The sequence below is a fragment of the Triturus cristatus genome, chromosome 3_1 (genome assembly GCF_964204655.1).
Source record: "Triturus cristatus chromosome 3_1, aTriCri1.1, whole genome shotgun sequence".
In the NCBI taxonomy this organism is placed as follows: Eukaryota; Metazoa; Chordata; class Amphibia; order Caudata; family Salamandridae; genus Triturus; species Triturus cristatus.
Window position 1 is genome coordinate 489,455,200 of NC_140583.1, and position 23,448 is coordinate 489,478,647.

The window sequence follows — 23,448 nt, forward strand, 5'->3', positions numbered from 1 at the left end:
TCCAGGGCGACCAGATCTTGGCCCACTTTCGGGGACATCCCCTAGCTGCATAAACCGTCTTCTCTCTAAGCATACACCAGTCAAGGTCGGCCTTCCAGTCTGCAACCTTTGGAGTTTGCATGGCTCCCCAGAGTTGAGCAATGTTCCTTTTGGCCACCATGCAGCCCAGTGTGACCCATTGTATCGCATGCGAGCCCAGATCAGTGGGTTCCCAGATGTTGAGGAGGCATCTAGGCGCTTCTGGGTGTATGTTAAGTTTGAGTACCTGGCTCATGATGTTGTGAATGTCTCGCCAGTAGGCCTGTATATGGTTGCAATGCCAGATAATATGGGTGAAAGTGCCCTGTTGCATGCACCCCCTTTTACAGCGACCATCGACTGAACTACCCATATGTTGCAGTTGGGGTCCCGTGATGTAAGCTTGGTGCAGAATTTTCAGCTGTACAAGTCGTAGACGCGCCGATATGGCGACAGTTTTAGGGGAGGAAACCGCAGCCTGCCAAGTCTCATCATCTAACTCTATGCCATCTTTTTCCCATTTCTCCTGCAAAAGCGTCAACGGGTCATCCATGTTATTAATGAGTTTTCTATATGTTAGGGAGATGGCTCTTTCAGGCAAATAGCCGTCTAGCAGCCTATGCTCCAGTGGTGCATATTCAGGTGGGGGGGTGTCGCGGGGCAGTGCTGCCAAGAGTGCGTGACGTATTTGCAAATATCGGAAACGCTCTGCGTCCACCATGGAGCAGGCCTATTCTAACGAGAAAGGTATGTAGTGACAAATACAGTCTATTCATTAGTGCAGTGAAGCTCAACCTTGGAGAAATATAAAAAAAACATTGAGGCTGCTTTCTGCTGAGGCAAACAGAATGAGACAGAAGCTTAGTTTCGGTCATGGTACAAAATGGCGGCTGAATACAAAATGGTGCCGCAAATGCTAACTTAAATCGTACAATGCAAAGGGAAGTCGACCAGAAACATTTTCCGTTCCAACAGGGGTACTAGGTCAAACACCGAGCGCAAATCGACGAAGGCAATGTATAGCCTACCACCACCTAAAGTCACTGTTTTCCCAAAAATTTACTGGAAATGAAAAACCTGATCCACGTACTAATGCCCTTTCTAAATCCCACCTGAAGGTGCATGAGAATCTCATTCTCTCCAATCCATTTTAAAAGTATGGAACTAAATAGTTTTTGGGAACAATCAAACTGATGGGCCTATAATTACGCGATTCAGATGGAGATCCCTTCTTATAAATAGGGATGATCTCAGCCCCTGCCTAGGATGGAGGAGTGGGTGCCCCTTGCATAATGTTATCAAAGATTATCATAAAATAGGGGTCCCAAATGTCCACTTCACTTCGGTATAGGTCCCCTGGGACTTTATCCAGTCCTGGTGCTTTGTTAGGGTCTATTTTAGAAATTGCCGAACTTTATCCAATGAAATTGGTTTAATAATCTTACTATTAGTAAAGCCATAAGCAGTACCCCCTACCGTAAATTTGCCACTCAAGATAAATCGCTGGTAAAGATTTGTTTCAATTTTCGCTGAATAAAGGGAGGATAAATGGAGGAAAGGTGAGTAACCCAATCAGCAGCTAGAACATTTGACACCCCAAGGTGAGTGCCCTCCTTGCATCCCATTGAGATCATATTCCAGAAGCCACACTGGTCCCCATTCCCAGCAGCAGCCAACAGATCTTCCCACTTACTTCCCTTTCTTTTTTTAGCTAACGTAATCATTTTCTTATAGCGAGCCCTCTGTACTTAAATGTCTCGCCTATCCTGGGCTTTAATTGCAGTTACTAAAGCAGACCTCACTTCCTTCATGTTCTGTTCAACCATGAGTGCACCATCGTATTTCCAAATGGTTTAGTAGTAGTCACTAGAAAATACTCCTTAAGGCCAGCAAACACCCCTCATTAAGGAGATCCCCAATGCAACCTGCAACTAGAGTATAGATTTGCCTCATCAATAGCTGAGAATCAACTATACTGGCCCATTTTACTCTACGCATGTTACTAGTCACCAGTGTACGAGGTCGCAATATCAAATACCAGTAGGATACTGGAGTACAATTTACGTAAAAGTATAAAGTATTTGTTAATATATGACATATGTGCAATGTAGAAAGTCATGTCTATTTGTATATAAAATGTTTATTTGTAAGATTTATTGTCATTTCATGTTCTAACTATCACCACACATTATCTGTTTGTAATTTGTCACAGTCGAGTTTTACCAAATCAAGTATGTAACTGTTCTATATAACAAATGTGTAAGCATGAGTTGAAATTTAAAAAAACTGAATGAGATAAATATCAGACCAGTTAAAAACCCGGCATAAGAGTATTTATTCATTTGTTATAACAAGTTGGGATTCACATGCAAAGCAGGATACGGGGAATCTTAGTACCTGAGAAAAAAGAATACTAGAGTAAGTAGATACTCCTGTAGATCTCTATCTAAAAATTAATTGCAATCTATGGTCTAGGAGGCATTGTATTGTATCAACTTCCTTTTGATTCCAGCCTCCACAGCCCTAAATTGAATCACTCCCCTGTCGGAGACTCTCTTTGCTAAAGTTGGCATAGCCAGCACGATAGAGTGGCCTAAGTGCCCAGGTTTCCCGAAATAGGCAAATAACATGTTGGTCTATAAAATTAGCCCATTTAGAAAGATCAAGTTTAGATGCTAGCAGTGCTACATTCCACAACAGCATTCTAGCGTCATCAGTTAGGTAATTTGGTTGCGATTCTGCCTGATTACCCAACCCCACATGCTCGTTGCCACAGGCCAAGAGGGTAGGTTGACCTGATAATGGGGGCACGTCATAAGTATCACAGCTTGTCTGACTTGCCTCACCTAGCTTTACCTGATGCTCTGTGGGGTCTATCCCTTGGGGAACTAGTCCACCTGAAGGCCTATCCATAGCATTTCTAGAAGACCCCCTTGTAGCTTCAGGTGCCTGTACATTCATGCCCAATGACCCCTTATTACTAAACCTTTAGGCAACAAGGCTTTTTGGTGCCCTCCCCTACCCATTAATAAAGCCTCGTCTTTTCCCGCTGGTGATTGTGTTATAAGTGTGCCATTCCTACTGAATACATGCCAACCCCTCTAAAATAGCAAATTGATTTGATGTGGGAATTGAACAGCCATGCAACCGAGAGATCTCCTTGGGGATGATTCGTGCGCGATATAAGTGACCTAAATAAAATAAAACCTGATTGTATGATTAATGGATACCAATAGGGGTATTTGAGCTGTAGAACTGGCTGACCTATATCTACAGGTGTCGGCAAATAAATCAGGGCTCCTGTGACGCTAAGCTTATAGGAATACCCCAACAGAAGTAGCTGTAGTTTAGACTCTTTCCCGGGTGGAAAAGGAGGGCCAAATAGCAAGCTCTCCACTACCTTCGGTGTTCTAAAATTGATAATGATGCAATCACCTGGGTGATCCCTTGGCCCTGACCCTACCCATCCCACTCTTCTTGTGAGCAATATTTTATTTTCCATAAAAACAGGAAACTGCCTCTGTTGGGTCAACCAGTGCAAGCATTTATTTGTCAACTCTTCTTGACCCTCCCTCTTGTTTACACTTAATTGGGGTACTCCAGCCAGAACTAATACATAAGGGCAGGATACGTGAGATTAATCACTGGCTGCCTCTGGGGAGAGGATAATAGTTTTTGCATGGTTGGTACCTTGCCCACAAATCCACCACTGCCTGTCCTTGGAGCCCCTTTGTTACCTTTGCCCCAGGCTGCATATGAGGTGGCTCCAGCAGCTTGTTGTCTGCTAGAGCAGGATATAGCATAATTTGGCACCACATCCGTGGTCACACGCTGCGAGATGCCTACAGCATTGGTTTGGGTAGCTTGGCATTTGGAGTTGTTAGCCTTAGTACCCTGTTGCACTTCAGGTGGTAAACGTAGTGCAGATTTTCGATGTGATATGACAGAATCGAGACCCCTTTCGCTAATTTCCAACCACATTACTAGTGGAGTTTGAGTATCATATTTTTAAGTTTCCGAAACTAGGTCTCCAAAAGTTCCACAGCACATTGGGGTTTTTGCACACACAGTCCCCTCAAGCACAGATTGGTGGAATCCAAGGCAATAATATTATCACAGGAGCTTACCGAGACAGATGGAGCCTGGGGCGTCTAGCCCGTTTAGCAGTTTGTGCTTTTGGGGAAGGACAGGGTTTATAACCTCAATATTACCCTGCTCACCAACGGGTGATTCATTAGCTATTCCCAGCAATAGTCACCTCTCTGTAAGCTCTTCTGTGAAAATAATACCTATCACCCTATGTAACAGTCGATCAATACTTGTGGCTTTCGGTGAGGTCAGGGCTTTTAGGAGGGGCTCAAAGAGCCTTTCTCCCCCATTGAATTTGATCAATAACAATAGCCTCAGGGCTGCAAAGATTCTCAATCACAAGCAGGGCTCCAGGGAAAATCAATCGTTTGCACTTGTTATACCACCCGGAGGGGCTGCTTGAAAATGAGTTAGCTGGTGCGCACCCCAAGTGCACAATCTTAGAGAGTGAGCTCAGCCCGACCTCTTCTGGGCTCTGACGGGCGCACCCTTGGCCCAGGCGGAAGGAAAAGGTGACTAGTGCAAGAATATCTGGCATGGAGCACAGTACCTGGAGAACATTGGTGGCACTTGGAGAACCTACCTATCCATGAGTCTTTGGAACACCTGGTGGTTGCAGAGGCGAGCAGGCTGGACCATTCGTGACATCCACCTTTGTGGTCGCACAAGAGACTGGACAATGAGACTGCTCGGATGTTCGGAAGAAGAGGATCCGACCACTCCACACCAGACCGTGGCGACCCAGGGGCAAAGGCCTCAGGGACGACGGTAAGAGCGGGTCCCACCACGAGAGATGAGTCTATAGCCGCCCTTCCGCATGTGCCAGGAGGATGAAGATCTTGTGCTTAGTGACAGGAGCAAACAACTACCCTACAGGTGGAGCTCAGGACTTGAAGGCGTGACCCGTAGCGCTTCCGCCACACACCTAGTAAGTGGCATTGGAGTGACACCACGAAGTACACCCTGTCCAGTGGAAGCCTGGCAAAGAGGGCCTCCGGGACATCCCATGAGAGGGAAACACCTGCGAGATGGGCATCCTGGTGAGAGGGATGTCTGGCAACTACTCCACCATTCCGTTAAGAGAAGCAATGCAGCCTTTGTGAAGATGCCACAACAACCAGGACTGATTGGTGAAAAGTAACACCTATCCGATCCACCATCACTCTACCTGCTCCGTCACCAAGAGAGCTATGCCTAGACAGACATTGGTGTCAACTTCCATGCCCAGAGTCGAAAGAGGACCAGACTAGCAGGGAACCTATGAACTGTGCCAAATAGAACTAGTGGTCCCAGCTGCTGTCGTACCATCGTCTTTGCTTTGCAGGCAGCTAAAGAGACTCAGCGGACGTTTCAATTATTTATTGTTTTATTCCCTCCCACAGGTTGGACTCTGTTGTTTCATTTTGACTAAAGTTTTGGAGGGATGTAGTGAACTTCTGGTCACTGGTCTAGTTGCTTTGTTACAATACATAAGGGGGGGCTAGAGGAGATTTAATGGACCAGCGAGGACACTCTCCTCAATAAATATAATCTACAACACAAAAAGCCCTCGGGTCCGGGAGAATTGACTGCACGTGGTCTCAATGAGAAAGAATGGAAACAAAACAGTGCCAAAGGTTTCATCACGGGGATACCGCCTCGCGTCACAAGCCTAGTCGTGATGTGGCCTACAATCCCCTTGCTGCGAGGGAGGAGCTCAGGGATGTTTTTAGTGAAGAAGAGGGGTATAACTAAGACTCAGTATGAGTGAATGTGTGCGTGAGGTGGTGCAGTGCTAACTAAATACTGGTGAGAGTGGGTAAAACTAGCTACGAGGTAAGCCTGCCATAATTTATTGATGCATCCTGGTGTCAGGATTAAAAACAAAAATTGAGTAGTGTGGCTGCCGTAATTAGAGGCAACTGTACTGAAAAGTGATCAACATGTTTCAGCCGTGGTGACATGTAACAGTGTTGTGGCTTTCTTCAGATTATCTTTTTTTTAAATAGCTACTGCAAGTGTATGTGAAAACAATTAGGAAAAAGGTGCATTTGCAAAAAAAAGACGCAGTGTTATACAAAACCAGTGATCAGTCTGTTCAGCAGATTCACCGGTATACCTACAAAAGTCAGGTACCTTACATAATCTGTCCCTGGCAAGTGGTCCTAGGTACAGACATGTTGTAGACTAGTTGTTTTGTTACCAGCCACTCCCCGAGGGCTGGCTTACACCTCACCCCCCACCCATCCACAACAGGAGTCACTGAACATGTGACCCTGCCATTAAAAGGGCCAGGCGCACGTGCCCTGGGCCAGTTCCACCATTCAACTATCAGTGTCTGTGTGGTTACTCATACTGCATGGGGGCCTAGGGCCCTGCAACATTACAATGCCCTTTATGGTTGAAGAAATCCAGCACAGCTGGGTTATCAGAGGGGATTGTGGAACTTACAGTCCCCAGCGGCGGCAGTGACGACTGTGGCGGCTCTCCCCTGCCCACGTTAGTCTCCTGGCTGTTAGCTGTAAAGATGGGGGAGTCAGCAAGGAAGAAAAGAAAGAAAGTCCCCAGCACAGCCACAATGTCCAGTTGGAATCAGTCACCCGCCGCCACCACCCACCCACCCACTCGCCCAATACAATAAATAAGGTTTGAGCAACGGGAGGGACTCAAGCTGGACAGCCTGAAACAAATAAAGACAGCAAATACAAATGCAGAAAATGTAAGTTGCAAACCACAAATCCAATGTTCAGCAATGGTGGAATGCATTCCAAGGAAAGTTTTCAGAATGCCCACAAGAATTCGTAAGCAAACCAGACAGCTGCGCTGTCTGGCAGGCTTCAACCTAAAAAGGTTACAGTATATCATCCTCTTCTTGTCCAGCATGTTAAAAGAAAGCACTATTTCTGCAGCTGGTGATCATAACGTAAATGCAGTTGATACTTGGGACTATTTCTCTCACCATCACTTATCATTTCTTTTGGTGTACGTGGCAAACTTCTTTGGGTTAGTAACTTATATCAATGGAACTTCCATTTCAATTGTTGTGCTTACCTAGTGATGCTCCTATCCTTCCCACCACATCTTCATGTTTTGATCCTTTAATAAATTCACTGATGTGACACTGTCACTGTGCACAGTTTTTGCAAATTTCCAAAGCCCTGCTTGCATGTTACTATCTTCACTTGCCACTGTTAGTCCTTAGGACCATGCTCTTCTCGGCAATGATGCCTACGGTTTTCAGAACAAAGGTCTCATGTTGTCTGTTGTAGGGTTTGGTCCAGTCTCTTTCATCTCTCCTCTTTGTTAGAGGGAAGCAGAGGAAGAAAGATGGATGTTCGCCCTAAGTTGGCAGGGTATGCCCAGACGTGGGTCCCTTGCTCACTTTGCCACTGGGTTCAAGCTATCCTGGCTGATGAGGGGTGTTACCCCGAAACCGGTCCCAGGATGCTTGTTTCCGGTTCAGGGAAGACCTGGCTTGGCAGTTCGGCGGACTGTTCCCATGAGGCACAGGGTCAAGACTGATTTGCATATAGCTGGGTCTGAACGGAGGTGGCGAAGTGAGCTAAAGAAGGATGGTGGATTCAACCCAGATCTGTGACTGGGGGTGAGTGTCTGAAAAGTTTGCGCGCTCCGTCCATCATCTCCTTGTGTTTTCTTTGAAGAGATATAGGCCAATCCATGTGGAAAGCAGACACAACCTTTGGTAAGACGAAATGGCAAATGTGAATAGAAAACATTAAAAGGTCACTGGGTCAAAAGGCCCTGTAATTTCTCAACCCTACGGGCCAAAGTTGTTGCCACTAAAAATCCAATATTCAAAGTAAGCAAACAACTGTGCCTCAATGCCACTGAGCCGAGCCACTGTGCTTTACTTTGAGCAGTGAAGCCATAGGTGGGTTAGCACTAAACTCAAATCCCAGTGAAGAACAAAAAAAGGCTAGGGAGGAAACAATATACCAAGCATTTTCGGAAACGCAATACAATGGGCTACCCAAACAAAGAGGGTTGATCAGGAAAACACATCCAGAATGACAAATACCTGTTCTCAGTAGTTACAGTCAAACTCTGCTGGGCGAGGAAAAGTGAAAGCTTAAAAGTGTCTACGAGATGATATTGGATGGCATACAAGCCGCAGATTCAAAGCAAGCAAGGAATTCTGCCTTATATACATTGATTTTGAAGGAGTTTATCAGGCAGGCAGTATGACGTCTGCCGCTTCTGTGATAAAGAAAAGATTTCTAGTTAGCACCACCCTCAACACACAAGCAAAGTGTCAGTGCATCTCCATCCTACTCGACAGCATGCCTGTCCTGCATGGCAGAGGAAGAGGGGCCAAATGTACAGTTCCAACAGATTGGCGCATGACATCCTCCTCACATAGTCTCGGGAAATCAGGACATCCAGGACCTTTGAAACAAGTGGGATCAGCACGAAAGCGCAGAGCAGACCCCATGAGCAGAAGAACGTGAAGGTACATCGCGTTTAGGGCCTTCGTGAAGAGGACATGTCTGTCACTTTTGGGATAAAGTTCACACTCGTGGTCCACTAGTGAGAAAAAACTTACTGCATGTGCCCTCACAATGAGGATGCCCGAAAGGTCAGCTGCTCTGGGAACACAGAATGTGCAGGAGGGTCATGGTGTGCTGAAGATGTTCCTTGTCTGGAACAGGGGGCCAAGCTTTCACCAGCCAGTCATCCAAAAATGTACATATATGGACTGAGTGAAGCCATCACCATAGTCAACATTTTGGAGACCCTCTCAAGGTGGTAATTAGACCAAATGGTAGTACCACAAACTCATTCTGTCGGAGCCCCAAGGTGAATCATAGATAGCACCTGTGAGCAGGGATCTAGGAACACCTCTCAATCCCCAACATTGAGGGCTAGCAGAACCTGCTCACCAAATATCAAATATATATCAAATAACCTACTCACCAACAGTATTTTGAACTTTATTTGATAAATGAAGAAGTTTAGGTACCATTGATTCATAATATGTTGTTGTCACACCCAGGCGAAGAGATTCTTAGGTTGACCAGATTTGTAATGGGATCACTCACCCTAAGGGGGTATCCTAACACAGAGAAGTGAATGCTAGACTGCAACTGATGGAGAGAAAAGCCTAGAATGGCCAGGGTTTTATGGAAACAAAAAGGTAGGTTATTGGTTGCAGATCCAGAGGGAGTGTGTTATCCAAATCTAGGGAGACGAGTGTGGGTAACAGTGGCCAGGCGCTCGTGCACTTTAATGAAAAGCAAAAGCGGGTTGATGAAAAGAGATTCTTTTAGAAAGGTACAGTGGGCCAGTGTTATGAACTGTCTTGTGAGTGTGGCTAAGAAGCTTGAAAATAACCCTTTCCGGACAGAGAGCCAGTGAAGGGCCTTGTGATGAGGAGATACAGAGGCAGTTTAAGGACTAACCACGTGGCCACGTTATCACAGTTTAGCTTAAAGCAATTGTTTCACACCTAGTCTGAAACATGTGAGCATGTAGGCTTTGAAGCTATCATGGCTGATTGTGATGATGCTGGAGATGGAAATAATAAGCTGAGTATCATTAGCTTAAGAAATTATTTTGATGCTGTAAAAGCTGAATATTTTGGTGAGGAGGGCTATGTGGACATGCAAAAAGGTCAGGCTCAAGGATGACCCCCGGGTACTCTGCAAAGCACCTGAATAAAGTTAAAAAGAAAAAGTGGAAGAAAGAAAGACAAAGGTCTCTCAGGGAGAAAAAATCTGATCCATTTGAGAACTTCGAAGCAGAGGCCTGACTCATGCAAGAGTTTTAAAAGGAGAGTGTGAGAGACTGTATCAAGGGCCACAGAGAGATCAAGGAAGATTAGTGCAGCAGGCGAGCACTGATCCACCATACAGCTGATAGAGCAGAGGTTTTCCTCTCACTAATTTACAACAATTAACAGAGAAAGGAGTTGTGACACTATTTTACATGGAAATGACAGTGTGTGTTAAGCTCCACATTTCAAGAAACGACAAAATGTAGTTCTGATTTAGATGCTGCATCGTAAAAGCATGCTGAATGTTAGAATTAACTTTATTTTACATTTAAATTTCAATAAGTAGATGTGAATTTTAACACTTTAAATACGTGATTTCGTAAATAGATCATGTAATAACAATAACACAGAAATTCATATGTGAGAATTAAACTCTTCACGTGTTAAGGATAAGTAGTATATTAGAATGTGTAACGTGGGCACTGAAAATGACAAAAGAAAAGTAAGTGCCACACAAATTTAGCTAAAATTGCATTTCATAAATCTTTCCTTTGATGTGCCTTTAAACATGTATGATTTAATAACATATAATGTGCAAGAGAAACTTACAAAAATATATGTGTGATAGTGACATTTAAGATTTTTTATTAGTACCCTATACTTACATGAATTCATTGCAATCTTATTGAAGTGATATTATTAAGTTTAATTAACAGATTAATACATTATTCTACAGAATGCGAGATTCATATTTTAGCACAATTTCATCGTGCAAGAGCTGTATTTTATGAAGGCCTCAACTTTGCTTCTTTTCCGAATATGAATTTATGAACTGAGTAGTCTGAAGCCTATGGGAACTTCTCGTGAAGGTACCACTTGTGTTCTAACTTTCAATTGCTACCTTTGACATTTGTAGCACAGCTTGATTAGACTTGTAACAAAAATGTTACATGCTAGAGCAAATGCTTGAGAACTAATAGACAAAGGATGAGAGCCTAAAGTTGTCTACATTCTGAGTGTCACATTGTTCAAATGACTAAACTTACAAGGATTCAAAGATAGTCACGATTTGTGGGTTACTTAATTCTAACGGATTTGTACACTTTTTACCTACTATATCATCTCATCCAATCAAAGGTGACCAATGGGACAGAATGGTCTGACAAATTTGGTGATGTCAAGGGGTATAAACCTGTAATTGATGGAGTATCATTGCTCAGATTTTGGAACTGATTGCACGGCTTCTTTACCCATCTTGCGGCATAGAGACTGACAATTTGTACTTCCAGAAACAACGCGAACTATGATGAAATACTGCGATCTGCTGCCAGCTCGTATGGTAGTGTAGTGGAACCTTTTCGGCTGGAAGGGTTTGTGTCATACGGCTGTGGCATTAAAGCTGCAGTGTCAGACAGAGACAGATATTCGGTCTTAAATGAACTGGAACTGGTCATTTGGAACTTACTGAACACTCCTAAGGGTTTGTATGAGGCACAAGTGATTTTCTCTTCTGACCAACTCTTGTTAAGATAAATAATCTCCCTTGGCTGAGGAAGATCAATCACTATATATTTGGATCTCGTGGATTAAGTGCTCTTCTGACTCATTATTTTCTTGTGGGCAAAACTCATTTGATTAGTGTTTCCATCAGAATTAGAAATGTGGGACTGAGTGATAAATGAATAATATTGTATGATAGCAATTTTCTTATTCCTGGTCCTCATTCGATAATTGCTCATCCTCAGAATATTTCAGTCCCTTTTAGCACAAAACAAGATCCATCAGAGGACCAAGGATGTTTGGCATGGTAGAAAAAGGGCCCAACACGCCAACGCTACAACACTGCGATTATTGTTAGTGGCTGCCAATAGAGCTGTTTCAGTATTGTGGCCAGGCCTGAATCTTGACTGCGAGGGTCTAAGAGGATGGCAGCCGTATTCTGACTAGTTTTCCATCATGATTCAGTGGGAAAGGCAAGAGAGAGAAGAGCCTTTAGATGGACGGACTTTGTGGTCCGCAGTCGGCTTCTTGAGCAGGGGGATTACTTTGGGGTGCGTATACCCCTAGAAACACCTGCCAAGATCACTTACAGGTTAACGAGGGTCTCAAAAACTGGGCCCAAGATATTGTGGAAAAGAGAGAAAATATGATGCAGACTAGGGTCGTCTGGTGAACCAGATGTAATAGTGCGCTTTGTGCTGTTGATGCCCTCAATATATAAAGTCTTCGAGGAATCAGAGGAAGATTTTCCATAACAGTTGTCTGTGAAGAATGCACAGACGTATTTTAGTGCTAACTATAGCAACTTTATTTGCTTTGACCAAACAAAGAAAGCATTTGCTCAACTCAAGAGGGTACAGAATCCGGAAGAAGGATGACTCATCCATCCAGGACTGGATGAGCATGTCTCCCACAATTTGCTTACTCCACATAAATTCAATGAGTCAGTATATCCCACTTAAAGTCACATGCACTACCCAGTTTTAAAAAAAATAACTCAGGTCTAGGTTTAATTCTACAAAAATGTCTCTCTCCTTTCCATTTTCTCCAAACAGGCAACTATATTTTTCTTGAACTGGCACAGCCACCTACATAACTTGAAAGCAAAGCATTCTCTGTACAAGCATCAAGAAGTTGAAGTCCTTGCCTATCATTGTCATGAAATAAGTCACCCAGTAGTTTTTATACGAGGTTCTGGAAACTTAATAATTCAATGAGGCATACGATTGTGCTATTATTGCCCTTTAATAGACGAAATACCAGAAGAAATATATCACGGTTACAATAATGCTTCAAAGAAAGAATTTGATAGAGCATCATTGGATTTTGATGGAGGGGCAGCTATAAAGATCAGATAGCACAAAAGAAAGTCACATCTCTTGAAAAAATACCACATGATGCAGGGGAAGTCCACTTCTGCTTTCAAAACCCAGCTAGCTCTTCAATCACTCTTGACTTTATCCTTTCCTTTGACCTTGTACAGAACTCTGTGGCCTTTTGGCAAGGTTCGTGCTCCACAAGTCCCACATATGCACACACAAGTGCCTATGACAAATTATATAAATGCCTGTGTGAAATAATATGATTGGGTTTCTTCTATCCCTCAGTCATAGCCTCTCAAGAGACTGTGGAGTGAGGGCCGTCTTACTTTTGCTTTTTAAGGAAAAGTTATGAAATGTATTGTTTATGCTACAAAATTAGGATAAAATTAGGTTTCACAGGGCCAGATGTATGAAATTATTCTAAGTTCACAAACGGTGCAAATAGCAAGGCTTTGGCATTTGCAGTGTAGGTAATCACAATTTTTAGCTTTTAGTAGTTGGGGAAGCTCTAGACTTCACTGCCACCCCAAGTGCTCTGCAGGACAGCCAGGACTTAATAGGGCTTGAGACAGGAGGGTGTTCTACTGGTTGGTAGTAGAGGGGCTGCGCAACAAGTCCGACCAGCAGGAGAAGTGCACCTGAGCAAGGAAAGGAGAAAACTGGCACAGGGAGCCAACAAAACCATCTCCCCATAAAGGGTGCTTTTTAGAGACTAAGAGAGATGTTGAAAAGGCTAAAACTCGGCACCAAGAGTAAAATAAGCACAAGATCTACAAAAATGGTCCAATTGGGGCCAGAAATATGCTCCCTCGAAGGATTCGACCTTTAACCTAGAAAGAAAAAACAGAGCACGTGGCACTCTGCCATATCTTAAAGAAATACACTAGGGGTGAACCAGGGTCTGAAGGTTGGTGCCAAATTATGTATGTATTACTGGGGGGCAAGGGTGTATGGGATACCCTCTTTCTGAATTCTGATTGCCCCCAGATCTTCCATTTCCCGGGGGCTGGCGCAAAAGAATGCAGGCGACCCCTTCCCCCAGGACCCGGATTTCTCACCCAAGAACCTTGCTGTCTCCACCATGCATGTCTGGTGGGCATCCTATTTTGGATCCTGCAAAAGGATAAATTCAAGATGCACACACTAGCCCAGGTCCTGTCTGCCAAAGAGCCTTGTTCTAAAATGCCTGCAGTCTTCCGCAAAACAACTGCGAAGGGTGAGCTTTTAAGCCTTCCTCACAGAAACTTGGGCCAACTCCACCTCTGCCCGACATCACCACCCCCATCCCGGATGGATTCAGGATCCAGAGAAAGGACCACCCCAACGGCCCAGAAGGAGAACTTGCCATCGCACACAAGAGCTCCCTCCGATTCACGACCTCCAGCTCGAACGACAGCCCGCCCACCACCAAACACCTCCATTTCCAGATCCAGACCAGACCCAGAACTGCCCTAACAGGTAACACTTACCTACAGACCTCCTGGACCTCGAACTGCATTCACCACCATCGCTGACCTCATTGCACCCCATGCCATCGCCTCCATGGACGACATACTCATCAGAGACCTCAACTTCCACCTCGACAACCTCAGCAACTCCAACTCTGCCGCCCTTCTGGACAACCTCGCCAAACTCGAGCTGAACAACTCATCACCACCCCCACCCACAAGGCAGGGCACACCCTCGACCCCATCTTCGCAGGATGTAACAACATCCACTTCATCCACACCAAGCAAACCCCCATGGACGAACCACCACTGCGCACACTTCCACTCCACAGAAATTTAATGAGTCAGTATATCCCAATAGGGACTCAGCTGAGGCCTGTGACAGGATTGCTGAGTTTTTCTCCGAGAAGGTGGAGAACATTTATTCTACCTTCCCTGAGGCAGCTCGCAAGGGGAAATCCATTTCTACAAGTGAGGGAAGCCCGACTGTGGTCCCTGTCTTCCGAGCTTTAGTCTCCCTTCAGTGACTGACCTTCATGCTCTTGACCTGAGAATTAAGTCAGGATCCCCTAAAGATCCGGTGAAACCTAAGAACATGAAGGATATCATGGTCACGCTGACACCTTATTTTAGACACCTCATCCAACTCTCGTTTAACACTGGAGTTGTCCCACGGGAATGGAAACAGGCTGTGGTTGTGCCCATCAAAAAGAAGCCCGGAATGAAGGCTAGTCGGCTGGAAAATCTGCGGCCAATCTCGCTGCTACCTTTCGTTGCTAAACCCGCAGAACAGGTGGTTAACGAACAACTGGTAAGCCATATTAATCATAACAATCTGCTGCATCCCACGCAGTCAGGTTTCCGGGCAACCTATTCCACTGAGTCGGCTCTGCTTTTTTCCACGGAAACCATCCGTAGTCTGGTTGACGCGGGTCAGTCGGTTGCCCTGATCTTATTAGACCTCAGTGCTGCCTTCGACACTGTAGCCCACTCCATCTTGCTGCAGCGTCTTACGGATGGCGGAGTGGTTAACTTAGCTCTGGATTGGCTTAGTTCCTTCCTTCAGGACAGGAGTTTCCAAGTAGCCCGAGGACCTTTCTACTCTAAGAATGTCAGGCTAGAGCAGGGGGTCCCTCAGGGTTCCATTCTGAGCCCCACGCTCTTTAATCTCTATCTCGCTCCTATGACTGTGAATATCAAAAAGTTTGGTGTTAACATCGTGTCCTATGCTGATGACACGCAACTTTTTGTATCTCTTTCCCAATCCCGTGATGAGGACGCCTCCAACTTTTCACTGTGCCTTCAAGAACTGGCCGGTTGGAGGGCCAACAACTGCCTCAAATTGAACGGTGATAAAACTGAGGTATTGATTGTAGGTAGAAACACCAACCTATGGTCCTCCAAGTGGTGGCCTCAGACCCTCGGCCCTACGCCTGCCCCGAGGGAGCAGGTGAAGAACCTCTGTGTTTAGCTGGACCCTAAACTGTCATTTGACCACCAATCCAGGACAGTTGCTGGTAGGTGCTTCGGCATTATGAAGGGCCTCCGGAAAGTCTTAGATGTGCTCCCTGTAGCGGCCAGGAAAACCCTAGTACATGCACTGGTCACCTCACGCTTGGACTATGGGAATGTCCTCTACTTGGGTGCCAACAAAAAAAGTATGCAAAGGCTGCAATATATCCAGAACGCTGCGGCCCGACTGGTCCTAATGCTGCCTAGGAGGAGTTCTACAAAACTGGCCCTTACCACTTTGCACTGGTTGCCGGTTAAGGAACGTGTCTCCTTTAAGGCCCTGTGCATGTGCCATCGAATTCTCCATGATAGAGCCCCTGCCTATCTCAATGACCTGCTGTTCCCCTACCTACCTCCCAGGACCCTCTGGTCCTCGGGTACAGGGCGTGTACTCATCCCTGTCATAAAAAGAGTAAGAATGGGGGGTCGCTCCTTCCGCTACCTTGCTGCTAAACAGTGGAATAACCTCCCTGTAGAACTGCGTCTTGAGCAGTCCGAAAGCATGTTTCGGAGAAACTTGAAGACTTGGTTGTTCAAGACAGAGTAGCGGGTCTCTTCTCTTCCACCCTATACTGTTCTACGCCACTTTTGATCTGTCCATTTGCATAGCAGCGCGGGGACATACTAGGTAGTATAACCATGCGCTATATAAACTTCTTTATTATTATTATTTCCACGTCGACAAACCCTCGGTGCCCAAACCTGCACCCCACCCTTCATGAAGAAACTGGAGCTAAATCACAGAGGAGCAGCTTAACTCCACTTTCAACCCCGATGCCCCCGCCACCTCGACCTACGCCAACCTCGCATCTCCATCTCCGCAGATGAGCTTGCACCCCTACGTAACCCCGACAGACAACGCCTCAGGAAAGCCACCTGGTTCACCACCGACCTCCAAGAATCCAGACGGACCTGCAGACATCTCGAGAAGAACTGGAGACAAAGCAAATCCTCGGAAGACCGCACCACCTACAAGAACGGCATGACAGAATACTACCAACGCATAAAATCCACCTAATGGACCTTCATCCAGAACAAGATCCTCACAAACGCCAGCAACTCCAAGGAACTCTTCAGCATCATCCAGGAATCCACCAAACCCCCCAGCTAAACCATTGACATCACTCCCTCCCAGGACCACTGCAACAAGCTTGGATCCTACTTCCATCTAAAGATCAAGGGCCTCTACGACAACTTCAACGACCAGACACCTGTAACTATTCCATCCCCCAGCAATACCAGCCAGCCCACCATCTCCTCCTGGACCCCAGTCAAAACTGAAGACACCGCATTGACCAGGAAAGGCAACCACTCAGGAGCCCCAATGGACCCCTGCCCCCGCACATTTTCCACAAAGATTCTGCCGCCATTGCTCCAGAACTACGACGCACCATCAATGCCACCTTTGAAACCGGCATCTTTTCAGATGACTGGGAAACGCGCAGAAGTCAGACCCCTACTCAAGAAGCCCACAGCACATCCTACAGACCTCAAGAACTACTGACCCATATCCCTTCTTCCCTTCGCGGCCAAAGTCACAGAGAAGACTGCCAACATCCAACTAACGAAATTCATTGATGAAAACTCCATCCTCGACCCCTCCCAATCCGGATTCTGCAGCAACCACAGCACTGAGACTGCTTTACTTGCCGCCACAGATGACATCAGCCCCCTCCTACACCAAGGACACACCACAGCCCTGATACTACTCGACCTCTCTGCAGCCTTCCACACCTTCTCCCACCACACACTCACTGCCAGACTCCACGAAGCCGGCATACAGGGAACCACTTGGGACTGGCTCCGCTCCTTCCTCGCCAGCAGAACACAAAGAATCAGACTTCCACCCTCCCTCTCCTAACCCACAGAACTCAACTCCAGAGTACTCCAAGGATCGTCGCTCAGCCCCACGCTCTTCAACATCTACATGGTCCCCCTCGCTGCCATTGTCAGACAGCACGAACTCCGCATCGTATCCTACGCCGACGACACCCAGCTCATCCTCTCACTCACTGAGGACCCCATCACCACCAGACTCAACTTCCAGGAAGGAATGAATGACGTCACATCCCGGATGAGCAGCAGCTGCCTGAAGCTCAACTCAGAGAAGATCGAGGTTCTCGTCCTCGAACCCTCTCCCTCTGCATGGGACAACTCCTCGTGGCCAACCACCTCTGACAGACCCCCAAACCCCCACAGACCACGGCCGAAACCTTGTCATCGAATTTGACTCTCCCCCTCCATGACCCGACAGGTCAACGCCGTTGCCTCCACCTGCTTCAACACCCTCGGCATCCTCCGAAAGACCTTCAAATGGATCCCCCCCGAATCATGGAAGAACATCACCCGTACACTAATAACCCGAAGACTGGACTACGGAAATGCCCTCTAAGCCGGGATCAACAAGTCTAAGCTCTGCGAACTCAAGACCAAACAGAACACCGCAGCAAGACTTGTCCTCGGCATCCCTCGACACGAACACATCACCCAGCACCTGCATAATCTCCACTGGCTCCCCGTCAAGAAAAGAGTAACTTTCAAGATACTCACCCACGCCTACAAATGCCTCCACAACACTGGACCCTAATACCTCAACAACAGAATCTTCTTCCACGTACCCAAGAGGAGCCTCCAATCCGCCGCCCTCGTGGTACCCCCGTGCATCCGCAGAGCAAGAACAGGTGGAAGAACCTTCTACTACATTGCTGCCAAGACCTGGAAAGAGCTGCCGATCAACATCAGATGCGCCCCCACCCTGCACATCTTCAGTAAGACCCTCAAGACCTGGCTCTTCAACTGACCGGAGCTGCTCGCCGCCCCCCCCCCCTCCAGTGCCTTGAGACCCTCACGGATGAGTAGCACGCTTAAAATACCTGAATCCAATGAAGATTGGGAACAATACTAGGAGGCACATGAACACCCTTGTGCCCTCTGTGGAGTCTGTGAGTGGGAGGAAGGGGTTGATTTGAGCTTTGACTTCTAATACTTTTTCTTGGACTTACCCAAAGACTTTAAGTACGACAATGATCTGCTGATGGAATGACTTTGGTGGTGGGAATGGGACCTTCCTTTTAACTTCAACATGTCACATCATGGAATCTTAGTAAGGTTCCTTCACGGACATCTGTTTGCAACAGTCTGAAACAGTTGAAACCATGTCATTTTAGAGGGTGTCATTTTCCTTTGCACACTGGTAAATTTTGACAAATGTTTTAGCCAGATTTGCCTCTGAAGGCACAGAAAGAAAGGAACTGACATCAGCGCATGTGTGGCACTTATATGTGGCTTCACTTGTCATTTACTGAGTGGAACGACGTTGGTGCTGAGCTGCACCACACCATTAATCGTATTAAGCCTGGGGAATATTCAAAAGGTGGACAATCTGTGGTTTTTTTGATGCACCACTCCTGAGGCGGAAGCCGGGAGTTAGGCTTTCTTTTAAATATCGTTGATACTGTGTTTTAACTTACACCTACCTTTAACAACTGCACAAAGCGGGGTAACGCCAGTTGCTTTCGTCTTCAGCCCCTGATCGGCGCCGCGCTCGGCCCGCAGGCCACGCCCCCTTGGAGGCCACGCCCCCCACCCTGACTACTTAAGAGACGCTGATCCACGAGCGCCACCTTTTTGATGCACCACTCCTGAGGCGGAAGCCGGGAGTTAGGCTTTCTTTTAAATATCGTTGATACTGTGTTTTAACTTACACCTACCTTTAACAACTGCACAAAGCGGGGTAACGCCAGTTGCTTTCGTCTTCAGCCCCTGATCGGCGCCGCGCTCGGCCCGCAGGCCACGCCCCCTTGGAGGCCACGCCCCCCGCCCTGACTCACATGTGTATATACCATGTGCTTCTTCAGGAAGCGCAGCGGACGAGCGCAGCGGGCGCGACGATTGCGCGCCGAAGGCGCGCATAAGGCAAGCTCGTCTGCGCTCGTCCGCGCCGTGACCGGGCACAGGGCCACCCCCCCTGATCCATCACTCTCCCACCCCGGCATCAGTTCTTCACCAATAACGTATACTTCGGACCAACTGCTTAGCATCAAGCAAACAAGTAGGTTGTCCCATTTCTTACCTAAATTCTACTACAACAATCCCAGGATCGGACCTCTTAAGTGTCCTACCTGTACTGAGACGCCATCTACCCCGCACCCTACACCTCCGCCTCTAGTGTCAGCAGCACTTATAAATGTAAGATCACTGCCGAAACACAAATTTGAAAATCGCAGATTTCATAGAATCGCAACATTTAGATATTTTATTCATCACCGAGACGTGGGGAGACGAAGCCTCTGGCCCGGACTTCAGAGACGCCACGCCTAACAATTACTGCGTGTGTAAGTTAGACAGACCGATAAGGAGGGGTGGAGGAGTCGCAATCATTTACAAAAATCACCTTACAATAACTACAGTAGACACAACATACCCTGAATGCGAGGCCCTTCTCTTTTCAATAGGCTTATCCAGTAAAGCCACTTTCAAAGGTATGTTGATCTACCGCCCCCCAGGATCCAGAGCCAAATTTCTAGCACGCTTGGATCATATAATCGAGACATCAATTGGATCACCACAGTTTACCATCTTAGGTGATCTAAACTTTCATCTCGAAGTTTTAGATGACCCAGACACCATAACGCTCCTGGGAGATTTAGAGACAGCCGGACTCACACAAATTGTTAAAAAACCCACGCACAAAGCAGGACATACGTTGGATGGATTATTCACCAACCACCCTGAAATCTCCATCACCGAGGTCTTCCCTTTAATCTGGACAGACCACTCAGCAATATGCTTCTCTATTCCTACTAAACCCACTTCCCCGTGCTTGCCTCTTCCCCCCCCCACCAAATTCAGAGACTGGAAAAACTTAAATCTTGAATGTCTCACTCAGATGATACAGGACAGCCCATTATCTAATGAGCATGATCCCATAGCAGCATCAGATACCTACATGGACAATCTGACTGAAGCCTGCGATAAATTAGCACCTTTCAAATCATCCCATCGGAGTAGAAAACTTCCTTCAGCCCCTTGGTTCTCTGAATCACTCAGACTCCAGCGCCAGCACTGCAGAAACCTCGAACGGCAGTGGCGTCGTAACTTTAATACGTCTGATAAGATCACTTACAAAAGCGCTCTCTCTAACTATAAAAAAATCATTAAAATAGAGAAAACCACGTATTACACAAATCAAATTAATCAGGCTAAAAACTCCTCAGGGAAACTATTCCAAGTAGTAACTTATCTGTCTAGCCCACCTGCCCCCCAGTCAGAGGGATCCCAAGCCCTCTCTGATTCATTGGCAAAATTCTTTGAGGACAAGGTCAGAGCCATTTTTAATACATTTACACCTGACGTAGTGCGCTCTCCCCCTCAATCGATTGCCGATACTGGCCCCACATTTGCAGCTTTTGAACCTACCACCTGCGAAATCACCCTTCCCCTAATCGCCCGAACCAAATCTGGTTCACCTTTGGACCCTTGCCCTCCAAGTATCCTTAACCTCATCCCGGAAGTCATTGCTCCACCTCTAACCATCATATGCAATGCAATGTTTGCATCAGGTGTCTATCCCTCAGTATGGAAAAAAGCAATAATCAAACCCCTACTCAAAAAACCCAGCCTAGACCCTCTCCTGCCTGCCAGCTACAGGCCCATTGCCTGCCTCCCATTCCCTGCAAAAATCTTTGAAAAGATTATGAACACCCAGCTGTCACACTATATTCACCATAACAATTTACTAGATGACACCCAATTTGGGTTTCGACAAGGCCACGGAACGGAGACGGCTTTAATAAAAGCTGCAGATGAGATTAGGGCTACGATGGATAACGGAGGAGCTGCAGTACTGATACTCCTCGATCTATCCGCGGCCTTTGACACGGTCGACCATGCCACCTAGATCGACCGTGTCGAGGCCATAGGAATCACAGACAAAGCCAAAAACCTCTTGGCCTCATTTCTGGCAAACCGTCCGCAAACTGTAAAGCTAGGCAATTTTACATCCCAGACCTTCTCCCTGCCATGTGGAGTACCGCAGGGATCCTCGCTAAGTCCGACACTATTCAACATCTATGTGTCGGACCTGGCGAGGGTCATAAAATCCTGCGGAATCTCCCTGACTACTTATGCCGACGATACCCAATTGGTGCTGTCAATACACAACGATGGAATCTCGGTGGCAGCCAACTTCCAAATGGGAATGATGGCAATAAGCTCCTGGATGTCATCCAACTGTCTTAAACTCAATTCTGATAAGACAGAAGTGATGACATTCGGGAGGCTCCAACCTACCTGGTCCCCACAATGGTGGCCCCACCAGATGGGACAACCCCCAGAACCTGTAACGAAGGTACGCAACCTGGGCGTTATCTTCGATAACAAGCTGTCATTTCAGCAACATGCTAATGCAGTGGTTTCTTCTTCCTTCCATACTCTAAAAAGGATAAAAAAATTAATCCCATATCTTCCTCCTCATGCAGGCAAAACCCTGGTCAGTACTTTGGTATTCTCCAAAACTGACTACTGCAACGCACTGTTCCTCAATGCACAACAAAAGGTCCTCAATAAACTGCAAACAGTGCAGAATGCAGCCGCCAGGATACTGCTATCTATCCCTAAGTTTGCATCGGTCTCCCCCTACATCCGACAGCTGCACTGGCTACCGGTGAGGAGCCGGATCAAATTTAAAGCATTATGCATAGCATATAAGGCTATCCATGATCACGGACCCCTATTCTTAAGAAGAGCCTTCCGACCGCTTGAACACACAAGAACCTTGCGGTCATCCTCAGCACATTTACTCATGGTCCCCCGTACAAGAAGGGCCAACTGGGGCGACAAACGCTTCTCAGTGGCCACAGCCATTTTGTGGAACACACTCCCTCTACACATCAAGTGTGCCCCGACCCTTCTGAATTTCAGAAAGAAACTAAAAACCTGGTTGTTCCCTGCCTAAACCTTCCTACCCTCCCCACATGAGAGTTCTGCATCTACAGCGCCGAGACACCCAAGGGTATTTGCGCGCTCTAAAAATCGCCAAAATAAATAAATAAATAAATAAATTAGAAGTATCCAGCAGAACATGGGGCTATTTACCTGCAGAACCAGGGCTTGTCGTGGTCGTGGGAAGGCCTGAAACTGCACCGTATCCTGAATGGTTCTAAGGAAAGAGAGTATCTGCGAAGGAGTCAGATGTAACTTCAGCACATTGTTAGTGTACCCCAATGATGTTGGGAGGTTTTTCGTCATTTGGAGGTGTGGTGAGCCTGCCTTAAACCACTAGTCATTGCGGTAGGGGAAGTCTGGAATCCTCAACCGCCAAAGGAGTGCAGCGACCACTATATCACTTTTGTGAACACCAGATGGGCACTGGTGGGGCCAAAGGGGAACATGACAAATGCTTTAGGCCCACCCAGAACTACAAGTAGCATCTGTGGAACTGGAGGAAGGGTACATGAAAATAAGCGTCCTGCAGGTTCAAAGCCATCATCCAGTCACCTGGATCCAAGCCCGATGGAACCTGGAACAGCATGAGCATCTTGAAATTGTTCTTACACCAGAAGGCATTGGTCGTGAGCCACAATAGGGTCGGCTCTCAGTCTCCGTTTTTAGCATTACATTTTAGCTTGACATCTTTTTCTAATGGTGGATTTTTACATGATTTATGTTAACGCAAAAATTTGCTTAGAAGCTTTTCTGCATGCAGTTTATTTCTTAGTAAGCAATATTGTCATGCTGCCTGTATGGGGCGGGGCGGTAACTCGATGCTGGGTTGAGTTACCGCCCGTGTGTAAAGGTATACGGTAAGCGCAGGGGCTTTAGAGGCTCTGTGAAGCTCGTGTTTGAT